Below are 21,237 nucleotides of genomic sequence, written 5' to 3'. Positions count from 1 at the left end.
CAAAGAGAAAATAATCAGACTTTTGAGAGATTTCTGGACTCTGTCTCTGAAGTGACCTTAATCCTGGACACCTGAAATGCCATTGTGTTCCGCCAGTCAGATTTGAGGCTTATGAAGGTTAAGTGAGCAATGGCATTTGGGCATGTTCGCATTTCACAGAGGGACTGCTGGATCCCTGAACACATCCTGATGTTATTTTCCATAATTTGGAACAGTCACACTTAGCAACTGGATTCCACATTGATTCCCTGGGCTCTTGTAACAAGAAAGGTCAAATAGAGACCACTAGAACTGGTTATATCGACCAAAACGGTAATTCCAAATCAATCATAAGGATGTTGCCAAGGTTAGTGCGACTCTAGAAAACTTGAACATTACAGGGGTGATGATTCATGCTACATTCTCCTTCAAGTTGTCTATATGGATCATACACAATCCAGACGGATCTTGGAGAATAATGGCAGAGTATTATTATCTCAATCACTTATTGACTCCAATTGCAGCTGCTGTTACAGATGAAGTTTCATAGCTGGAATAAATTAACATATCCCTCAGCTAGCACTTGGTATGCAGCTATTGATCTGGAAAATGTTTTTTTTCCCTCTGTATTTGTTGGTAAAAACCATCAGAAGTGCTTTTCTTTCAACTGAACATACCTGAAATACATCTTTTCTGTCCTACCTTATAGCTATGTAACTTCTAATCCTACAGTATAGTCTAACCTGGAGCAACCTTTCTCACCTCTCCATGCCATGGACTGCTGTTATGCTGATTTATTACATTGATGATATCAATGATATTGATGCTAACTGGACTTGGTTATTAGGGTGTCACAATATTCTGTACATCTAGTTAAAACAAATACATCACAAAGCATGGAAAATAAATTCCTCTAAAATTCACAGGTCTGGAAAATGTTGAGAGATCACTTGCAAGTTGAATGACAACCTGCTTCCTCCAGCCTCTTCTCTCTCTTTCCCATTTACTATACCCTTTTTCCACAAGGATGATTTAATCACATTATTATCTAGGTACTTATGTACTTATTCCATAAGAAAACTTATTCAACTTCTTGTTAATTACTCTTTCTTTACAAGTTAAAAAAAATTTCCCCTGTTATCCCTTTTTCTTCTTTCAGTGGAACAGAATTTAAAATACTTATAAGAACATCTGCTTTAAACAAGACTGTATTTCAGCATTTCCTCCTTATCCTCTTGGAATCTTTACAAAAGCATAAGAATGTATTTTTGAATTTTTGAAGAACTCAGAAGTCTCATTTTTAGAGAATCTTGGAGATAAATATAATCCCAAACTCAAAAATACATATTGGGGCTGCCAAAAGCAGCTGAGGCTGAGCAGAAGTTATCTGGAGAGAAGTGAAGACAAGAAGCACAGCAAATGATGAGGACTCTCCTTGACACAGCTCAAAGAACTACAAGAAAAAAAATCTACAGTTCAAATGCTCATTCTGAAGTCAAAAGCAGTAACAGATAGAGGTACTGGTTTGATGCAAAGAAGCGAAGGACATATAGTTACACAAAGAATTGCAAAGATGGGCCATATTTTGGGGGACCAGCCTGTCTCTATAGCAACAAATAGTTTCCCAATCGTGAGCACACAGCTGCCTGGAATAAAGAAGTCATATTGCACGGCCACATGAATAAGTGTTGACTAACAAGATATAAGCTGAACTGCCTGGAAATTTGAAAAGATGACTCAAAAGTTCCTCTTGTCCCCTTTCTCTCCTGCTTCCTCCTCTTTAAGATTCTGATGTAATGCCAAAGTGATTGAGTAGATAAGAAGAGCTTCATAAGAAATAAATAAGCTTTACTCCTGTTTAAACCAATATTATTTGGATTTTCTTTAGAATGGCAGCTAAACCTTATCAGAATAATTATAAATATACACAGGTTCATATTGACGGCATTTCCAAGAGAAAATAAAAAGTAACAATTCTGACCATTTATCACTTAACCTGGAAATTTTTTTATATGAAAGAACCAGTAAAAGTGTATAGGTTAAGCATAGATATCATAAGCAGCAGCTAATGCAGGTCCCAAACTGTGCTGGCTTTAGAAGACTGTCATTGTCTCATGAAGTTCCACCCTCTTTTGTTTTTGAATGTTTATTTATTTTGAGAGAGAGAGAGAGCGAGCGAGCACATGTGCACATGTGCTAGTGGGGGACGGGCAGAGAACGAGGGAGACAGAGAATCCCAGGCAGGCTCTGGGGATGTCAGCACAGACCCCAATGTGGGTCTTGATCTCACAGACTGTGAGATTGTGACATGAGTTGAAACCAAGAATCAGATGCTAAACCAACTGAGTCACCCTGGTGCCCCTAGTTCCACCCTCTTCTTAAAATTGCAACAAGACCTCTAGATTTCACAAAAAGAGAAACTCAAAATGTAGGATCATTATGAAGAAGTCACACAGACATCTATATTTTTCATCCAATGACTTAAAAAAATTCTTCATCTGTGTCAATTTTAGTTTCTGTAGAATTGGAAGGTTGTCCCTCGTAGTGACCGTGGGTCACCTCTCCATCAGTTCAATCATATTGATGTGATTTGAAGTGGGGGTTAGAACCAACAGTTAAGAATTTTTGAGCCATTTTTGGTGCAAAAGGTGTTTTTTGTTAAAATATGGGAGATAGGACCTGTGTGCAGAAAGGAGCATTATGAGGAGCAACTGATCATATACTTTGAAGTTGGGAAGGGTAGAGACAAAGGAAGTTTCCAAAAGAATTTTCATATGTTAAAGATTTATGGGATCCTTGGAGGCCTAACTATTGTCAAGCTAAGGTTGTTTTTTTTCTTCAACAAGGCATTAACATTAAGATTGGGAGTTCTCGGAGGAATGTCATACTCTGTCTGTCTCAAGTATTTGTTAATAGCCTGCAAGTTATAAGGAAATTTAATTTTATCTACATTTTTTTTGCCTTTGCATTTTCTGCATCAATATGATAATCTTGTTCTTCAAATAACTAGCAATGAAGAAATGGGCAATGAAATCCAGTATTTTTTGGCATTTTTACATTGTATCTGAGGATTATTAGCAACCAAAAATAAATATGGTAAATAATTAAAGTGAAGTTGGTTTATATAATAGGATGTTATTGCATAACTCAGAACAAATTATTGAGCAACAAAAAGTAAAATGCACTTGTGTAAAATATAAACAGACATATTCATGAAACAATATCATACAATTACAGATAAGCATACACATGCACATCTATTACACACATTAAAGTGAAAGCCTACAGTGGATAGTGTGCCTGAAGAAAACATTGGTAAAGATAGAGCTAAAGAAAAATGCTAACAGGAGAAAGGGACCTTGTTTAGGTTATTGGTTTCCATTTACTATAGGTATGGTTATTTTTTGGCTTTGAATTATAGAACTAGAAATGTGTGTTTGTGTGTGTGTGTGTGTGTGTGTGTGTGTGTGTGTGTGTGTGTATGAGAGAGAGAGAGAGAGATATTTTGTTTTCCTTTGTTATTTTATAGAAACATCTGACCAATATCACTGAAGACTGAGAAACAGGGTCGTTTCTCTGATTATAAAGTCAGATTTGATGAGGAGATAAGGCAAGTTGAGGGCAAAGTACAGGCTAACAGCACCTCCCCCCCACCCCAGGTGGAATATGTGTGATATTCCTTGGACATTCCTGGCTACCCAAGAGCAAAGGAAAGGAGTTTAAGTGCTTGCCATGGTGGTGTGGGAAACAAAGGCAAAGGAAAAATTTAATTATCTTACTATCTACAGCTCATTGACAAGTCCTTGAAACAGGCAGAGTGATCTTCCTGTAGGAGCTCAGCTTCCTCCAATGATCACACTTTGCTAGGGGCAAAAGGCAATCTTGGCTTAAAATTATCCTGAACCCCCAAGGATCCTTTCTGTGAGTCTCCTTAAACATATAAAAATTCCTTTGCAAACCTCCTTTTTTTCAACTCCCCAACATATATGCTGATAATCATATTCCAAGCTTATGGCCCCCTGATATACATCTGAAGGGTCTCATGACTGAGGTTTTACTAAATGGTAATAAATGGTAATTTTCCTAACAGCAGCTAGCCCCTCAGAGCCCTGGAAATCTTGCTTCCAAAATTCCTTAGAGACTTACTTGGTATAATTCCTTATACCCAACTTGAGGGTATATAATCAGTCACTCTGCACAACCCCAGTGTAGCTCTTTCTGCCCACAGGTCCTGTACCCAAGCTTTAACAAAATCACCTTTTTTTGTACCAAAGATGTCTTCAAGAATTCTTCCTTGGCTGTTGGCTCCAAACCCCACCATCACCCCAAAACCCCATCAAGATTTATGTATCTATGCATGTTCAATGGCAGATGCCAACCCTGTGTGTGTAAGTATATACATGTGAGAGCACACATGTGTATTTTGCATGAAAGAGAACACACTGAAGATTTTAAACAGTATCTACAGCATCTAAGCCCTAGTTTTAGAAGGCTGGCATGTATTCTAAATTCTTTACATTGCTAGAATAAATTTTCCTTTTCTATGATCCCACATCTTTTTAAAGCCTAGTTTTTGTCCAAGTTATATATGATATTTCAATTTCTGATCTTCAAATATGGATGCTGTTCCTCTCCTATGTATTATAACCACCTCAGACTATTATTATTATTATTATTATTATTATTATTATTATTATTACCACACATTTAATTATCTTTCTCAGGAAAACTGAGTTGATATTTCACTAATTTAACAAATGTTACACATAATTCTAGGAGTATCATGTTACTGGTAGGGCTCCCAACTTCTACATTTGAAATTGATGCTACAAATTGTAAATGAGTCTGAGAATTTACTTAAATTTCAGCCTGTCTTGATACCAAATGTTAAAAAGAGATTCTATACGTTGCATAGAAGGTTGGATAAAATTGCCACAAGAAGAAATTTAGGCAGGTTCTCAGTTAAAACCCTAAATCAGCTGAACAGTTACATTGAACTCTTAGATGAACATTTCTTAGGAATTTAGAGAAGATGCATAACAAAAGCATCTAGAATACAGAAATGCTTGCTGCACATCAGTGCCGGTGTCACAACTAGTGCAACACAGCCGGCTGAGGCGCCAGCACGGAATGCACAATGAAGTCGGAGGCATCGAGCTGCAGGCAAAGCAGGTATGAGCGGAAGTAAGATCACTTCCATGTAAGCAGGGACCACTTCCCTAGCAACTTTAGCGGTGGGTGATTTAGAAATTGCATAACAAAAGCATGAAGAAAGAACTGTAAGAAAAAAAATCCATTAGCAATGAAATTGAGCAGCAAATTTGCATTCTTGTCCTGTACGCTGCAAGGCTACCTAGTAACCTTATTGATGGTGTTTAAATTGTGCTTAAATTACAATTGCAAATAAATGAGTGATTTATTGGATTTGGGTTAAAAGTGTGTTGTAATCAGAGAAAAGCAAGAAATGTCTTTCAATATTCTCTAATAAACCTGATTGAAGAATACAAAAGCAGTAAGTTCACCCTCTTCCTTAAATGGTTTAAACAGTGGAAGAAGCAAGTCACGTGCTTACTGTAAAACACATGCTTGATTGGGTCTTTTATCATACTCTCAAATGTCATTTTCCTGAACCCTTTCCTTTTTGATCTTTGGCAAGGAAAGGATATATAATATTTTACTAAAAATATGAAACATATACTTCAGCAACAATTAAACACCGAGAAGGTATAAATATGCTTTAACTCTTCTACAGATTTACTTTTATAGATCAGGTAATGAGCTCATACGATCTCTAACGCACCAATTTCTTTATCCCCAAAACATTTTAAATAATTTTATAGTGCAGGTACAGGGCATAGGATCAATCATGTGATGGGCTTATTGTTTTCATTTATGGTTTGTATAACTTGTTACAAGTACATTGTTGTATTTTCTTTATATTCTGATGTCTCAAAATGATGCATTAAAATTGCAGCTTGTTTTTGTTTTCCACTTTTTAAAAACATTTTCCTCTTATCTTCCATTCCAAAGGAAGAATCTGGCCTTTTGTATATCTTTGCCTAAGAAGGTTTTACAAGATAGGTAGGGGAAGCTACCTCAAACAAGTCTCATTTTTGTATGTATGTGAAAGCTCCAGCTTATTTATGAGACTTTGCTAAGTATTCCACTGGAGAAGTGCCTTATATTTTGGAAGCCATTTCACTGTTAATAAATTAACTCAAAACAACTCATTATGCTTGTCAAGTTACATGTTATCACAAAACATGTTCCTGTTAAATATTTGCAAAATTTTTAGCAAATTTTACTGCATGGGTTGTTTTCAACATCTTTGAATATTTTTGAAGATTTGGTTCAGTTTTAATTTTAATATGTGTGCGTGTGTGTGTGTGTGTGTGTGTGTGTGTGTTTAGATCTCAGACCATTGATTCAGCCAATTAGCTTTGGTTTTGAATGCCAATGTGTATGCATTCATATTTCAGACACTGAACATCTCATTTCTTTTCAATATACACCAGCTATACATTTGATAAGGTCAAGTTCTATTTCTGGATTAGGATCAAAAGTGTGTTGAAATTAAGAAAATTTCATGATTTACAAATGTATTGACATCCACCCTTTGTAAACGCTTGTAAGTCCAAACTCACAAGAAAACGCATTCCTGAATGTCATAAGCCCGAACCCTGCAAGAACCCAGGGTATCCTGTACTTTACTCATGGAGGAAGTGGTAGGACAGGACTACAGTAGGCAAAGAGAAAACAGTTTAAAATGAAAATTAAACTGTAACCGTGAACTGCTAGTTATAATTCATGAGGGAGACTCAAATGCTGTGAAAGCCATAATGTTTTTTTTAATGTTTATTTATTTTTGAGTGAGAGAGGGCACATGCGGGAAAGGGGCAGAGAAAGGGAGACAGAGAATCCCAAGAAGGCTCTGCACTGTCAGCACAGAGACTGACGTAGGGCTCTAACTCACGAAACTGAGATCATGACCTGAGCCAAAACCAGGAGTCAGATGCTTAACCTACTGAGCTACCCAGGCATCCCTATAACGTTCTTATAGAACGTGTGAATTTTTCAAATCCTTAGAAAACATCATATTTGCTAAATAGGCAAGTTTGTCAATTTAATGACCTGGCTACTTGGTAAATTGTCTTTCAGCCATTTGATTTTATTACATATTTTCACCAGATTTTTGGCCATCTATCATGTTGGCCTTTCCCCCTGAGTAAATGGTTTATCTTAGGAAGGAATAAACTTTCTGATTGCCTAGGGAGGCTGGATACTGGGCCAATTTCCATTCTTCCAGGAAGAGCACAGAAGCTGCAAAGTCACCATTGACTTTCAAGGCAGCAGTCAGTAGTAACCCAGGGGAGGAGAGAAATGCAGGACTTCTTAGAATTTTGGCAGATTAAAAACAAAAACAAAAACAAACAAAAAGAAAACCTAGGACTTCTATAAGAATCTGAAAAGGTAATATGACAAAATGCTAATAACTGAAATGATATTTCTCTGTCAAACCAGATTAATAGAGATTTGGAATTAGTTATACATTTTTTCAAGTGCTGTAGACCAAAGTACATTTATTCCACTTCTCTTCCTATGGTTGGAACCATATTTTACAACTGATTTTTACAGATGAGAATAAAATAGCAGCAATTCTAAGTGATAGCTCACCAATACTTTGTTAACTTGCCCTAGATAAAAGGAAAGGTTCAATAGAAAGAAATGTTGCATCTTATTACTTATAACTATAGCTTGGTTAGTTTGAGTTTAATTTTACAAGGATATTTCTAATTATTTGTTGGTGATTATCTCACCATGTATTATGAAAAGAGGTGAAATTTTTGATATTTATATGCTAAAAGATTTTTAGTAGAACTGCAAAAATAATGATCTACAGATTATAAAGGACACGCTTTTAAAAATATTTTGATTCCGGGGCGCCTGGGTGGCTCAGTCAGTTAAGCGTCTGACTTCGGCTCAGGTCATGATCTCACAGTCTGTGGGTTCAAGCCCTGCCTCAGGCTCTGTGCTGACAGCTCAGAGCCTGGAGCCTGTTTCAGATTCTGTGTCTCCCTCTCTCTGACCCTCCCCTGTTCATGCTCTGTCTCTCCCTGTCTCAAAAATAAATAAAACGTTAAAAAAATATTTTAATTCCTGGGGTTAGTAACCTTTAAATGTAGAGACACAGTAAAGCACTGTAATGGATAAGTATCGGTGACGATGAGTAGCTATGTTGAATACAGCAACGTTTGAGTGTAGATACTGGGAGTAGATAGGACTCAGATAGCAGGAGAGGAAAACAAGCTACAACAGGACTAAGGCCTGGTCATGAAGTATGACTGTAGCATTTATCATATACCAGTTCCTTCATATTGCACTGATGCCTTAAACCCCATATGAATATTTTGACATAAACAGGGTGTAAGTATTAGCAGATTCCTTGAGCAGTCATCGGGTCAAAAGGATTTACTAGTATTCTATTTATTTTAAAGTAATGTATCTATCCTAAGAGATACTGTTCAAGCTTTTGGGGTCAGAAATGCAAAAAAAAAGAGGAGAGGCAGGCAATCATTTCCATGTTTTTCCTCTGTCCACAACATGAAATTGCTGTGATTGACTGTTAATATGCTATATGGCCATATGCTATATGGCCATAATCATGATGAACAATTTTTTTGTGACCTTAAATTTCTGATACAGGATGTCAAATCCAACCTCTTTAACTTTTTGATGCCAGCCAACGATTGAGCCCTGTGAAAACAGGTCCCACATCTATTTTTCTTGATATTATATCCCATTTTCTCAACTACTTTCTGATAAGCAGATCAAGAGGTACCCAATGAATATTAAAATTCATTCAATACTTATTCCTACTACAGATGAGGATTCCTTACAAACTCACTAAGCGAAAGTTTTGACATGTTTTAGTATTTTTGCCTACATGATAAGTAAGCAATGGAATTTCAGGATTCTGTACTTCTATTAACACATGGTTCTCATAGGGTTTTTTTACTTACTAGATTTTTTTTGTTTTATATTACAGTGTCTTTACTAGATGATACTTCTATTTATATTGGAGTTATGGGTGCTGTTTCTTCTGCTTGAAGATGTTTATTTATGACATTTGAAAGCTGCCCCCTTGTTTCCTTCTACTTTTTACCATCAAGATTCCAAGGGATAAGTCATTCCAACCCACTCTCTCTCTCCAGAATGGGCACCTTCTGAAGACTCACCTCTGTTTCCACACATAGTTATCCATTTCCTTTCAGTTGTATGGGAGGTAGTGCTATAATCCTAAAAGCTTCAGTCCTGTTCCATTATTCCCCTGTTTAGAAAGAGATATTGAGATGATTAGAAAAACTGGTACAAAATTTTGGGAAAGTAATATTAAGGTAATAATAAAAAGGAGGTATTAAGAAAATATCACTAAAATTTGTTGTTAAGTGCCTTAAAGGACAAAGCTAAAAAGAAATTTTCAAATGCGTTGGCATTCCTATTTTTGCTAGTCTCAGGTAACCACAGATAGCTATAAGGTAGCAGTATTTATTTCTAGCCTAAATGGATTTAGAAATGCCTCAAATACAAGTAGTTATCATTACAGATTTCATGCCCATCAGAGAAACTCCCCACCACCGGTAAGTTTGTGGTCTATCCAGGTTGCTGCTAAGAAGCTTAGTGAGTGTTACAAGTTAAGAGGAGAAACAAAACATAGTAAGTAGTACAGGAAATAGCTATTGTCATAATATATGTTTTCTAGCAATAAGAAATAAATACATAAATTCCAAAAGAATGGTAAGACTGTCCATGTAATATCATGTTTAGTTTGAAATCTTTAATTACCTGTTAAGTATAAAGAAACCAGAGATAGCTTAGAAAAGATGGTCAACAGTGAGGAGGAATAAATAAACAACTTATTAAAAGAAGGTAAATTCACTCCAAATATAAAATTTTATTAGTCGCTTTCCAAAGTAATAACAAAATCATGGCTTAGTTTCCAAATAAATTAAGATTGAAAATCTGAATGGTTGAGCAATATGGGATGAGGGATAATTAAGTAAATGAAATGAAAATAATTAATGACATATTGAGAGATAATGAGAAAAAGCCTAAAGATATTATAAAATTGTCTTCATTAGTTTTACTTCTTTTGTTTTAAAAATGCATGCATTTTTAAGACTATACCCATGAATATTGCATATGAAAATATTGATTAGGAAATAATTTCTCAGATATAAACAAAATAGCCGACTATTAGATATAATGCTATAAAGCAACTGCATGAACTGCAATGAATTATAACATTGTAACTAGTTATTCTTCTCCAACTCTATAAGCTCCAAAAATACCAACACTCCTCCAAGTTACATTTTTTAAAACTTTTTTCATGGTTTATTATTTTTGAGAGAGAGAAAGAGAGAGTGTGAGTAGGGAAGGGGCATAGAGAGAGGGAGACACAGAATAGGAAGCCAGCTCCAGGCTCTGAGCTCTCAGCACAGAGCCTGACGCGGGGCTCGAACTCACAGACCACAAGATCATGATCTGAACTGTAGTCAGCTGCCCAACCGACCGAGCCACCCAGGTGCCCCTACATTTACAAAGCATGACAAACATAAACATAAAAGATATGGAAGGGGAAACATATGGAAATGCATTTGATAGGCTTTTTGGAGATATGCACAAGCCCTTAATAGTAAGTTTTATCAATATAGAAATACCTACATAAGACAATACTCAAATTATAAGCACAGATTAATGTATTTCAAGTAAGTTTTGATGCCTGCAAAATATTTCAGTTTTATTTAAAACAATATTAACTATAAAATGCTCTTCCATGACTATTTACTTTAAAAGCAGTATCTTTATTGTGTAGAAGAGGCAGTTGTATGCTTCTTATGTAGAGTTTATCAATTTTACCCATTTAAGAAAGCTAAAGAAAAGGGTTTTTTTTTAATTTTATATTTAATATAATTCAAAATACCCAATTCATAAGAATAAAATAATACATTTTACAATCTACAATGAATTTATACACACTGAACTTACCTTTTAAAACACTGATGCAAATGTTATTTAGGCTTTGAAAGCCAAAGATAAAATAGGTCAAAATAACTTATCAAAACAACGTTTTGTTGAGACAGTTTTCCTAAATCAATGGTTATCAGCCAAAGCAATTTGCAGCCTCTATATGATTCATTTAACAGGGTCAGGAGACATTTTTAGTTGTCAACAGACTGGGAGAGAGGAGCTGGGGAAGCTATTGGAATCTAGTGGGCATGGGCCAGAGATGCTACTAACCATTCCTATAATGTATGAACAGACAGACCCTCACAATAGTTATCCAGACCAAAATGTCAACAGTCCTAGCATTGAGAAACCCTGCTTCTGAGCAGGTTTGAGACTACTAGATATTTAGAAAATAGGAAATCGACGTTTTTTTTCCTCCCCAAGCAGTGTAAAATCCACGTATATTAGAATAATCCATACTTCCCTTAATAGACTTTGTCTTCTTTGCCTCATTAATCGTCAGTCATATTCCAACACTTGTTGAAGACATAGCATTTAAAAATTAAGTAAAATTTAAAAGGTCTTACTAATACAACATAATTGAAACTGAATACAATTTCTAAAAATTTGCCATATTCCCATATACAAAATTACACAGACATACACATTAGGAAAATACATCTAACATTTGCATAACTCCTTAAAATTCACTTTATTATTCCAAGTGGCCTCATTATACCCCTGAATTCAATTGCCTCCAATACATTGGTTGTGTTTAACAGTAATCTCATTTCTTGAGCTTCAGAGGTGTTCAAGATCTGTTGGTCCCCTTTTCATACATGCTGTTAGTAACCTGCCCAGCATAGAGTAAATATGCAGTCAATTCTATTGACTAGACCATAAATAGTATGAGAATATGAAAAGCCTGCCTAGTTCACCAATGTATTTAAATACTTTACATAATATTCATCACATATAGAATCTCAATAAATATTTATTGAATGAATGAATGAAATAGATAAGTTTTTAATTTATTTTTCAATTGTATAGAATATTTCTGCTTTTATTACAGAATCCAAAAGATTTAAAATCTTTATATTTTGTATACTTGGAAAGCAAATACCATTTTAGGGGTAGCACAGTTGAAGTAATTGACCAAAATTATTCATAAAACTTTGATTCTTGAGTCACACAATGTAAAAGCCTAGTAACAGGTTAATGAGCTGTTGAATAGCCTGTGATAAATATTGAGAGGTTGAAGGGAAACCCATTAACATGTCAAAACTGCTGAGATGGAGTCCTTGTTTTGAACATTTCTTTTTCTTTGGGAAAAAAATATTGACATCTCTCAATCTCCATTTGTGCTTTGTTCAGGAGAAAACTAGATTTTTAATTTTGCATCTGTTTGTTTATTAAATGGAACTATGTTCAAACTGCATTTAAAAGCTGCACCAAAGCTTAGAGTCTTCCAGAATCTGTTCACAAGGGTAAGGACAAATGTACATAAAAGACCTCTGGTTTTCACTGACATCACATCTTGTCATCTTAACCATATTACTAGTAAGTAATATTGCATATTTAATTTTGCTTAGAACTGAAATATGGAGAATACATAAAAAGACATTTAATATTCAAGGAAATAAGAAATAATTCAATCAATAATAGAAACAAAAATACAAATTTAATTTTACCTTGAAATGTCATTTGCATGTTCCCTTAGCAATTCGAAGTTACAATGAGGACCTAACTGAAGACAGCATAGACAAGGAATTTATTCTTGTCTCATTCAGTTCCTTGACAGATAAGCTTGTATTTAGATATTAATTCATTGCTTTATAGTAAGCTGATAATAATAGGTGCTTTCCCTTTCATATTATGTTAGTGCAAAATGAATATTATAATTTATGTGAATGTCTTTTGAAAACCACAGATGTGAAATTCCCAATGTGTATTTTACCATTCTCTTTAAACATGTAAAGATTTTTTATGATACATGTACCATATGTTTGCTGAAATTTCCTTTAAAATATCTGGTTCTGTGATTCCACATTTTCCCACTAACAGTGATAAATTAGGACAAAAGAACTATGCTTCTGTGCATCTACTTTATCAATGCAGTATTTTTAATTACTTTTTCTAACAGTACAATATTTCAGACTATGTGAGAAGACTTTAAAATTATCTATAATTCCATTAAATATTGTAGTCGTGTCCTTCCTGACTTATACATGTAATGGGATGAAAATTATTTTATCAGCTGGTACATTTTGGAAACATATTGTCTTTATTTAGAAGAATCATTTGATATGCAACTTGAAAGCACTGAGTTCAAGTTTGTGAAAGAAATAACCTAGACATAGAGAAATATCTTTGTGTAAGGAAAAAAATACCCAGAAACTTAAGGATTTTAGATAGCTAAGGAGAAAGGCATAAATACAGTTAAATGTAAGTTGGATTAGAGGTTTACTACTGTAAATGTTTTTCATAATTATAAGCAATAAGGTTCTAAGTTTGAGTGTCCCAACCTTTCTTTCACAATCCATCCTTACCTATCCACAAGAAGATACAATACCTACAAACATCTAGAAAGGTAAAATGTCCCTACTCATAATTATAAATTATTTTACTTTGTTTTCTTTTGTTTCAAATTTATTTATTTATTTTGAGAGAGAGAGAGAGCACGAGCACGGCATGGGCCGAGAGAGAGAGGTAGACAGACAATCCCAAGCAGGCTCTGCACTGTCAACACACAGCCTGACCTAGAGCTTGATCTCATGAATCATGAGATTAGGACCTTGAGCTGAGATCAATATTCAGAAGCTTCACTGACTGAACCACCTAGGCACCCATATAAAATATTTCATGTATTAAAATATATGTTGACCCAGTGTGAAGTCCTCACCTTTATCAAGTTGCTAGGTTCATCAAGCAGCAGAATATAAAACTTAGAGAATATACTTAACCTGTTCCCTTCAGCTTTAAATTAATTTCTATCCCTAAGTCCCTGTAAAACCAAACCAAACCAAACAAAACACAAAAAACTAGCAAACAGATTTTCTCAGAATTTCTTTTTGTTTGTTTTCTTACTTTATCTGATTTGTTGCAATGAAGGTAGAGTTGGCATTGGGGCTAATGGGGAAGAATTGTATTGGGGCTAATGGGGAAGAATTTGGGGACATACGATTAATTTTCACTTACCAAGTCAGGTGCTGAAAAACATTTTAAGGATTGAATTTACCTCCAGAATTATGAATGTCAGTGAAATGTAAGAAATTTTTCAGCTTTTCAATGTCATTCTTTAAAGGAATAAGTCCCTTACTAATCTGGAATGTCTGACATTTTTTTTTTCAATGAATAATTAAATGTACTCAGTGAAATGCAATTCAGATCCTCACTGCTCTGCTCAAGACTTTTGATGCTTCCTATTTTCATCCAAATATATTCCAGTGTCTTTATGTAGAACATAAGAACTCTAGTATCTTGTAGTGTCCCTGACCTCATGTCCTACTTCTCTATCCCTCTCTCAATGGGCTGCACATAAACTAGTCAAAGTCCAGCCAGGATTTTTACTTGTTCCCCTTGTTTGGGACATGCCTATTCCAGATAATGCCATGGACACTATAAAGGAACAATTGAAAACTTTGACTATAAGTTTGACCATCAATATGCATTTCATTTATCAAATATATCTTAAAGTTTGGGAAGGTTTCATTAAAAATAACTAATTTAATTGCAGTTAGTCAGTGAAAGGTTTATTTTCTTTTCTAGGAGAAAATAGATATTTTAAATATTTTACCATGAATCTGTTGATTTCTCAGGAAGGTGTGTTTCAATATATATTTTGAATAAATCCTCAGAAATATGGAGAGGCATCTAAAAAAATGTTTTAACAGTTCTCAAAAATTATTTTTACATTTCCTACAGCCAGAGAATGTACAATTTTTTTAAAGTTACCAAATAAAATGAAAACTAAAGGAATATTCTAAGGTAAATATCAACAGCAGTTACTGATTTTTTAGAAGAGATATATTTTGAATTTCCCCCACAATACCACTTCTCGTTTGACTACTTCTCAGTCAATTCATACTTTCTATACTTTTAAAATGCATATTAATTTTAGCTTACTATGCTAATATTAAAAAGATATAATATTTGTAATTACATGTTTTTTTATATCTCACTTATTAATTCCTTGAAAAATAGTGGCTAATTCAATTAGACGTCCAGCAACACTTTGCAACAAATAAATTGAAAAATACATTTTTGGTCATTCAAGTGTATTGACCCATTCAAGTGTATTAGCAATATGAAAATAGTTGGATAAATTACTAGTATTTCTTTATTTTTGTGGGTTTACAAGGCTTTACACACTATTTATTCTTCACAGAAATCAACTGTGCTTGCAAATACTTTGTTAGTCTTAAATTTCTTTCCCATTAAATGCCAAAAACTGGATATGTTTATTGTTATACTAAAGGAAAGAATGCACTATCTCAAGAATGATTTTTAGTAGCAAGAATCACATATTTCCTATTATATAGAAAAAAGATTGAGACAATGTACAGATTTGAAAGTAGGTTATTTCTTATGTATAGTCTATAACGGGTTATGTATAGAGTATAACGGGTAGGCTAACTGAGAAAACATAAGTAATAAGCAACACTTTGTTCTGGGAAGAGTTTGTGTATGAAATGTGCTACCAATTTGTCAATATTTTAAAAATAAATAATTTGACCAAATATTTTATCCAACATAACAGTCTGAAAGTTGTGAAGTAGAAAGATTATTTCAAATTTCTTTGCAGGTGTTTTATAGATATCATTATGCTAGAAAACAATTGAGCAGTATAGATATGAATTTTCAGTATATGTATTTTGAGCCAAAGACATAACTTTGGGATTATTAAATCTTTCTAATTTGGAAATGTTTTTGCATTACAGAATCACTATAAGTCTTTCACTTGCATTCGGTTATAATCAGTAAGCCATAATGACTAGGAACTTCCAATTGGTTCAGGGGAAAAATAGCAGTCCATGGTAGCAAAGACACCTGTATCTCAATGTCAGATCTGCCATTTAATAGCAGAAAACTAGGCATGTTGATTAACCTCTAGGTGCTTTACTTTTCATTGTTAAGTAGGGCATGATAACTCCTGCCTCACAGGATTGTTATGGTTTATGTAAACAACATGTCACAAGGTACATGAATATTAAGATAAAGCTACACGTCTTTGTATTAATCATGTTAATCAGATAAAGAAATGGTACAAGTTCAAAAATAGTACCAAAAGCAGAAGAAAAAGTAAAAGTCATTTTATGACAAAATATTAAAGATAAATTCAAATAAATCACAGTTGTTATGCAGTATAGGTTTTACAAATCTTAAAAGACAATTGTCATAAATAGAAGGTAATGTCACACTAGGGCGTTCCGGCTAAATATAGAATTCTAGTCACAAGAGCTTCCAACCAGTCTCACTGCTTCTATCCTTGGCCTTCTATTGTTTATTCTTAACAAAACAATAGTAATGTTCCTTTCAAGACAATTAGACATGTTCCTTGACTCCAAACCATCTAGTGGCTTCACAATTTACACAAAATGAAAGATGTCATTTCATAAGCTACATTGCACTGCTTCATGTCATTCTGGGTCACTTCTCCAATCTGATATTACACCTGTCTCTGTCTCACTCATTTCATTTCAGACACACAAATTACCCTGTGTTTATGAAACAATCAAAGGATAGTTCTGCCACAGAGCCTTTTACCATAATGTTCCCTCTGCCCCAAAAACCTCTTCCCTGGCTATCCAGATAATTCATTCCCATACTTCAAGTCTCTGCTGACATGGACCTTTATCGGTTGACCTCCAGTTGTCATTTTTCTCTTTACTTCTCTTCATTTCACATATCGCTATCAAAATTCATTCATTCATTCATTCATTCATTCATTCATTCATGTTTATTGTCTCTTGCCTCACCCACACTAGAAAGTAACTGTGAAAGCAAATGCTAAATAATTTTTAATTCTCAGTAATTGTTACATAGAGTGTCTCAGAATATATTTACTGTATGAATAAATATGCTTTAATTTTTAATTTAGGATTATCCATGTGCTTCTTTTTAACCCCTTCATGCTTGGAACAACTTATTACTATTTCCATATACAGTTTTATGTTATGTTCTTTTTAAACCTCTAAAGCAATAATAGCTGTTAAATCTTTGAATTCTACTTTTAAATATTTTGTATTTTAAATACAGAAGTCTTACTTATTTCATAACTTAAATTATGGATCCAACATAAAGTTTATGAACAGTTCAGAAGGTCGTGTTTTACAACTGAGAGCCATAAAGTTTTTCTTGTATATACATATATACTCTGACAGAGAATAATTCTATCCTTCAGTTCTTAGAATATTTACAATCAAACAACTTTGCTTTAAATTGTGGTTAATGCAGTTTCTCAATGAATCCATTATGTAATTTGAATATAAGTGTAATAAAAAATGCATATTTTAATAAAAGTAGAGCAGTAAACCACCTCTATTTCAAGTAATCAACATTTCATTAATAAATATAACCCATGTACTAATATTTCTTATGCATTAAAAATAGTACTGATACGTTTCAGTAAACATCTAATAAAATCAAAATAAATTATAGGAGTTTCTATAAGAATTATCATTCCTCCACTCTTTCTTCACACAGTTTACTTATACCAATGTTCTCCTGGGTGCTAGGACTCTGCTATGCACTGAAAGTGATGTGTGAAGGTGGGGCATATACAATAAGGGTGAAAATGTTTTCTGCCCTTACCTTCAAAATAATAGCAGTCTCTTAGAGAAGACAGAAAGAGAAATAAGTAGTTTCAAAATTATGGTAATTACCAAAACAGGGGGGAAATTTTTCAAAGTGCTAACAGGATTAAGCAACAGTTCCCCCCCAACCCCAAATCTGGGAAATACAACTAAAGGAAACATATACCTTCAGTGGGTATGGAAGGTATTCACCATGCAGAAACTTAGATCTGAAGGTCATAGAAACAATACTGGGCAAAGAAAATGCTCAAAGAAAGTTAATAAAATATCCATACTTTAGTGATATTTAATATGAAGTTTAAATGTATTATCAATATTCAAAAGTCAAAACAAATAAACAATTTAAATGCATTTTCCCCTCCCTTTTCCAGACTCTTATTTTCAAGGCTTTTAAGCCCAAAGGATAAAAAAGGAAATAAAACGGCTGTACAATATTCACTTGCTTATTTTAGTTTGTATATAATTATTCTGATGCACACATATGTGAGGCTAATATTTGCCAAATTGGCAAACTTTCCTTTCTTCTTTATAATTTCATTGCTAAAAATTCACCAAATTTTTTATAAATGAAATAAACATTTCAGATTTATCCTTATAAGTGAAGAATATTTTTTCACTTGAAACAATTAGGATTTACTTCTATAGATCACATTGAGTTCTGGCAGGAAAACCATTGCTACAGCTGCACTCACTTCAGTGAATTACTTTTTAATTACCAACAATTCTCTTCATTTGGCTTGGATGACCAGACAAGCATCTGGGAATTTAAAAAAAAAAAAAAAAAAAAAAAAAAAAAGTCTCTCTAACATAAGATCTTTTCTTAGCTGTACAAATCCCATTTTTGTTTTTGTTATTTTTAACCAAAATAGGGCCATAATTTTTTCTTTCAATACTACTAAATAAATTTAGGCAGGATTCCATAGCAACACTCAGTACAGAAAAATCTAAATAAATAAGGTCAGGCAAAGCCTAGTAATTAAATCAGCAGGGCTGAGATCTCTCCCTAGTGGAATTTTTAAATCTCAATGCCAATTGGCCCAACAGTCTTAGAAGAGTACTTTTGCATCTGAGTTATTTCTGTCATAGAGGGCTGGGTTACCTTTCAGGGTTGTAACATTTCCACTGGCTCCAGCTTCTTCCTGAAAGCTGAGGAATAACTTCCTTGGATCATCCATGAGGCTGGAAACATCGCTCCTTTTTTGCAACCAAGCTGGCCAACTGGAGTGAAGAAGAAATTCAAAACAGTGTTTTTCCATCTCAAAATTAAGAAAAAAGAAGGCCAATCCCACAGGGAGGTTTTAACATCTTCAGATATTCAGCTTGTAGAAGAGACTCACACAGTGTCTGTTGGTTAGTTCCCAAATAACAGCCTGTTAAGGGAGCTTACACTTCTTGTCTGTTACGAGACGAGGGCCATTATGTTCAGCATCTGCCAGTGCTTCTCCCTTTTTTATGTATCTTCAGACTGTATTTTAAAACAGAAACTTTCTAAAAGAAACCACGTCTTTCTTTTTTTTTTTTTTTTAATTTTTTTTTTCAATGTTTATTTATTTTTGGGACAGAGAGAGACAGAGCATGAACGGGGTAGAGGCAGAGAGAGAGGGGGACACAGAATCGGAAACAGGCTCCAGGCTCTGAGCCATCAGCCCAGAGCCTGATGCGGGGCTCGAACTCCCGGACCGCGAGATCGTGACCTGGCTGAAGTCGGACGCTTAACCGACTGCGCCACCCAGGCGCCCCACGTCTTTCTCTTCAATGTTTAAAAAAACCGTATTTGGTAAATCAGGTCCTAATTCAACATATAATATTTTCATCAGCTTAATAATTAAGAAGGCAGAAATACCATTTAATGTTTCAAAACCAGATAAAGTTATTTACCATTCCATAATTAGTTATTGAATGTTGACATTAAAAATAACCTTAGCAGCATTTAATTCTCTGTACTGTTCACTCCTTCTAACACTCCTTTTTTGGGTGCCTGGGTGGCTCAGTCAGTGAAGCTTCTGACTCTTGGTTTTGGCTCAGGTCATGATCTCATAGTCATGAAATCAATCCCCCCATCAGGCTGGGTGCTGGGTATGGAGCCTGCTTAAGATTCTCCCTCTCCCTCAGCCACCCCATCCCCCCCTCTCTCAAACACACACACACACACACACCAAAGAAACAAAAACATTCCTTTTTGCTTCTAAGAATTCATATCTATCTCAAGCAGCCTTTACAGACTGACTTCTCTCACTTAAGTAATGTGCATTTATGTTTCTTCCATGTCTTTTCAGGGCATAATAGCTCATTTCTTTTTAATGCTGAATAATATCCCATTATCTGGATGTTCCACAATTTATGTATCCATTCACCTACTAAAATATACCTTGGTTACTTCCAAGTTTTAACAATTACAGATACAGCTGTTATAAACATCCATATGCAGGGTTTTTTGTAGACATTTTTTTTTTAACCTCTTTGGATAAATACCAAGGAGCATGATGTCTGGATCTTATGGTAACAATATGTTTGATGTTGTGAGAAACTGCCAAATATCTTCCCGAGTGGCTGTGCCATTTTGCATTCCCACCACCTATGCATGAGTGTTCCTACTTCTCTGCATCCCTCACCAGCATTTGGTGTTGTCAGTGTCCCCAATTTTGGCCAAAGGAATAGATGTGTAGTAGTAGCTCACTCTGATTTGAATTTGCATTTCTCTTATATAATGTGCAATATCTTTACATATGCATATTTGTCATAGGTACCTGTTCTTTGATGAGGAGTCTGTTAAGGTTTGGTCCATTTTTTAATGAAGTTGTTTGTTTTGTTCTTGTGTAGTTTTAAGAGTTCTTTACATATTTTGGATAATAGTCCTTTATCAGATAGGTCTTTTACAAATATTTTCTCCCAGTCTGTGGCTAATGTTCTCACTCTCTTGATATTATCCTTCACAGAGCAAAAGTTTTTAAATTTGATGAAGTATAGCTTATCAATTATTTGTTTCATGGATCATATCTTTGAGGCTGTGACTAAAAAGTCATAGATATACCCAAAGTTATCAAGATTTCTTCTCTATTATCTCTTATGATCTTCATAGTTTTGCATTTTACTTTTAGGTCTTTTATCCATTTTGAGTTAATTTTTGTAAAGGTGAAAGGTCTGTGTCCAGATTTATTTTTTTATTTATAATATTATATACTTATTTATTTTATATTTATTTATATATATAAATATATATAATATATATATATATATATATATATATTGCATGTGAATGGCCAGTTCATCACCATTTATCAAAATGACGATTTTTGCTTTGTTGTATTCCCATTACTCTTTTGTCAGAGATTAGTTGATTATATTTGTGTAGAACTATTTCTGGGCTCTTTATTATGTTCTAATGATCCATTTGACTATTTTTTCACCAATACCATACTCACTTGATTACTGTAGC

At 34.2% G+C, this 21,237-nt stretch overlaps 1 long non-coding RNA gene across 2 annotated transcripts in view; it reads right to left on the bottom strand.

Moving 5' to 3' along the window:
- The window catches only part of LOC123599154, an 85,343-nt gene extending 66,112 nt beyond the window's left edge, over window positions 1-19,231 (bottom strand). For both annotated transcript variants that reach the window (XR_006713013.1, XR_006713011.1), the window contains exons 1-2: window positions 18,901-19,231; window positions 9,216-9,307 (exon numbers count right to left, since the gene is read on the bottom strand). This is a non-coding gene — a long non-coding RNA (uncharacterized LOC123599154). The remainder of the gene's footprint in view (window positions 1-9,215; window positions 9,308-18,900) is intronic.
- Window positions 19,232-21,237: the final 2,006 nt, after the last annotated feature.

Source organism: Leopardus geoffroyi, chromosome A1 (assembly GCF_018350155.1).
Source record: "Leopardus geoffroyi isolate Oge1 chromosome A1, O.geoffroyi_Oge1_pat1.0, whole genome shotgun sequence".
Classification (NCBI taxonomy): Eukaryota; Metazoa; Chordata; class Mammalia; order Carnivora; family Felidae; genus Leopardus; species Leopardus geoffroyi.
The sequence above is the reverse complement of the archived record's forward strand: the minus strand, read 5'-3'. Positions and strand labels throughout refer to the sequence as shown.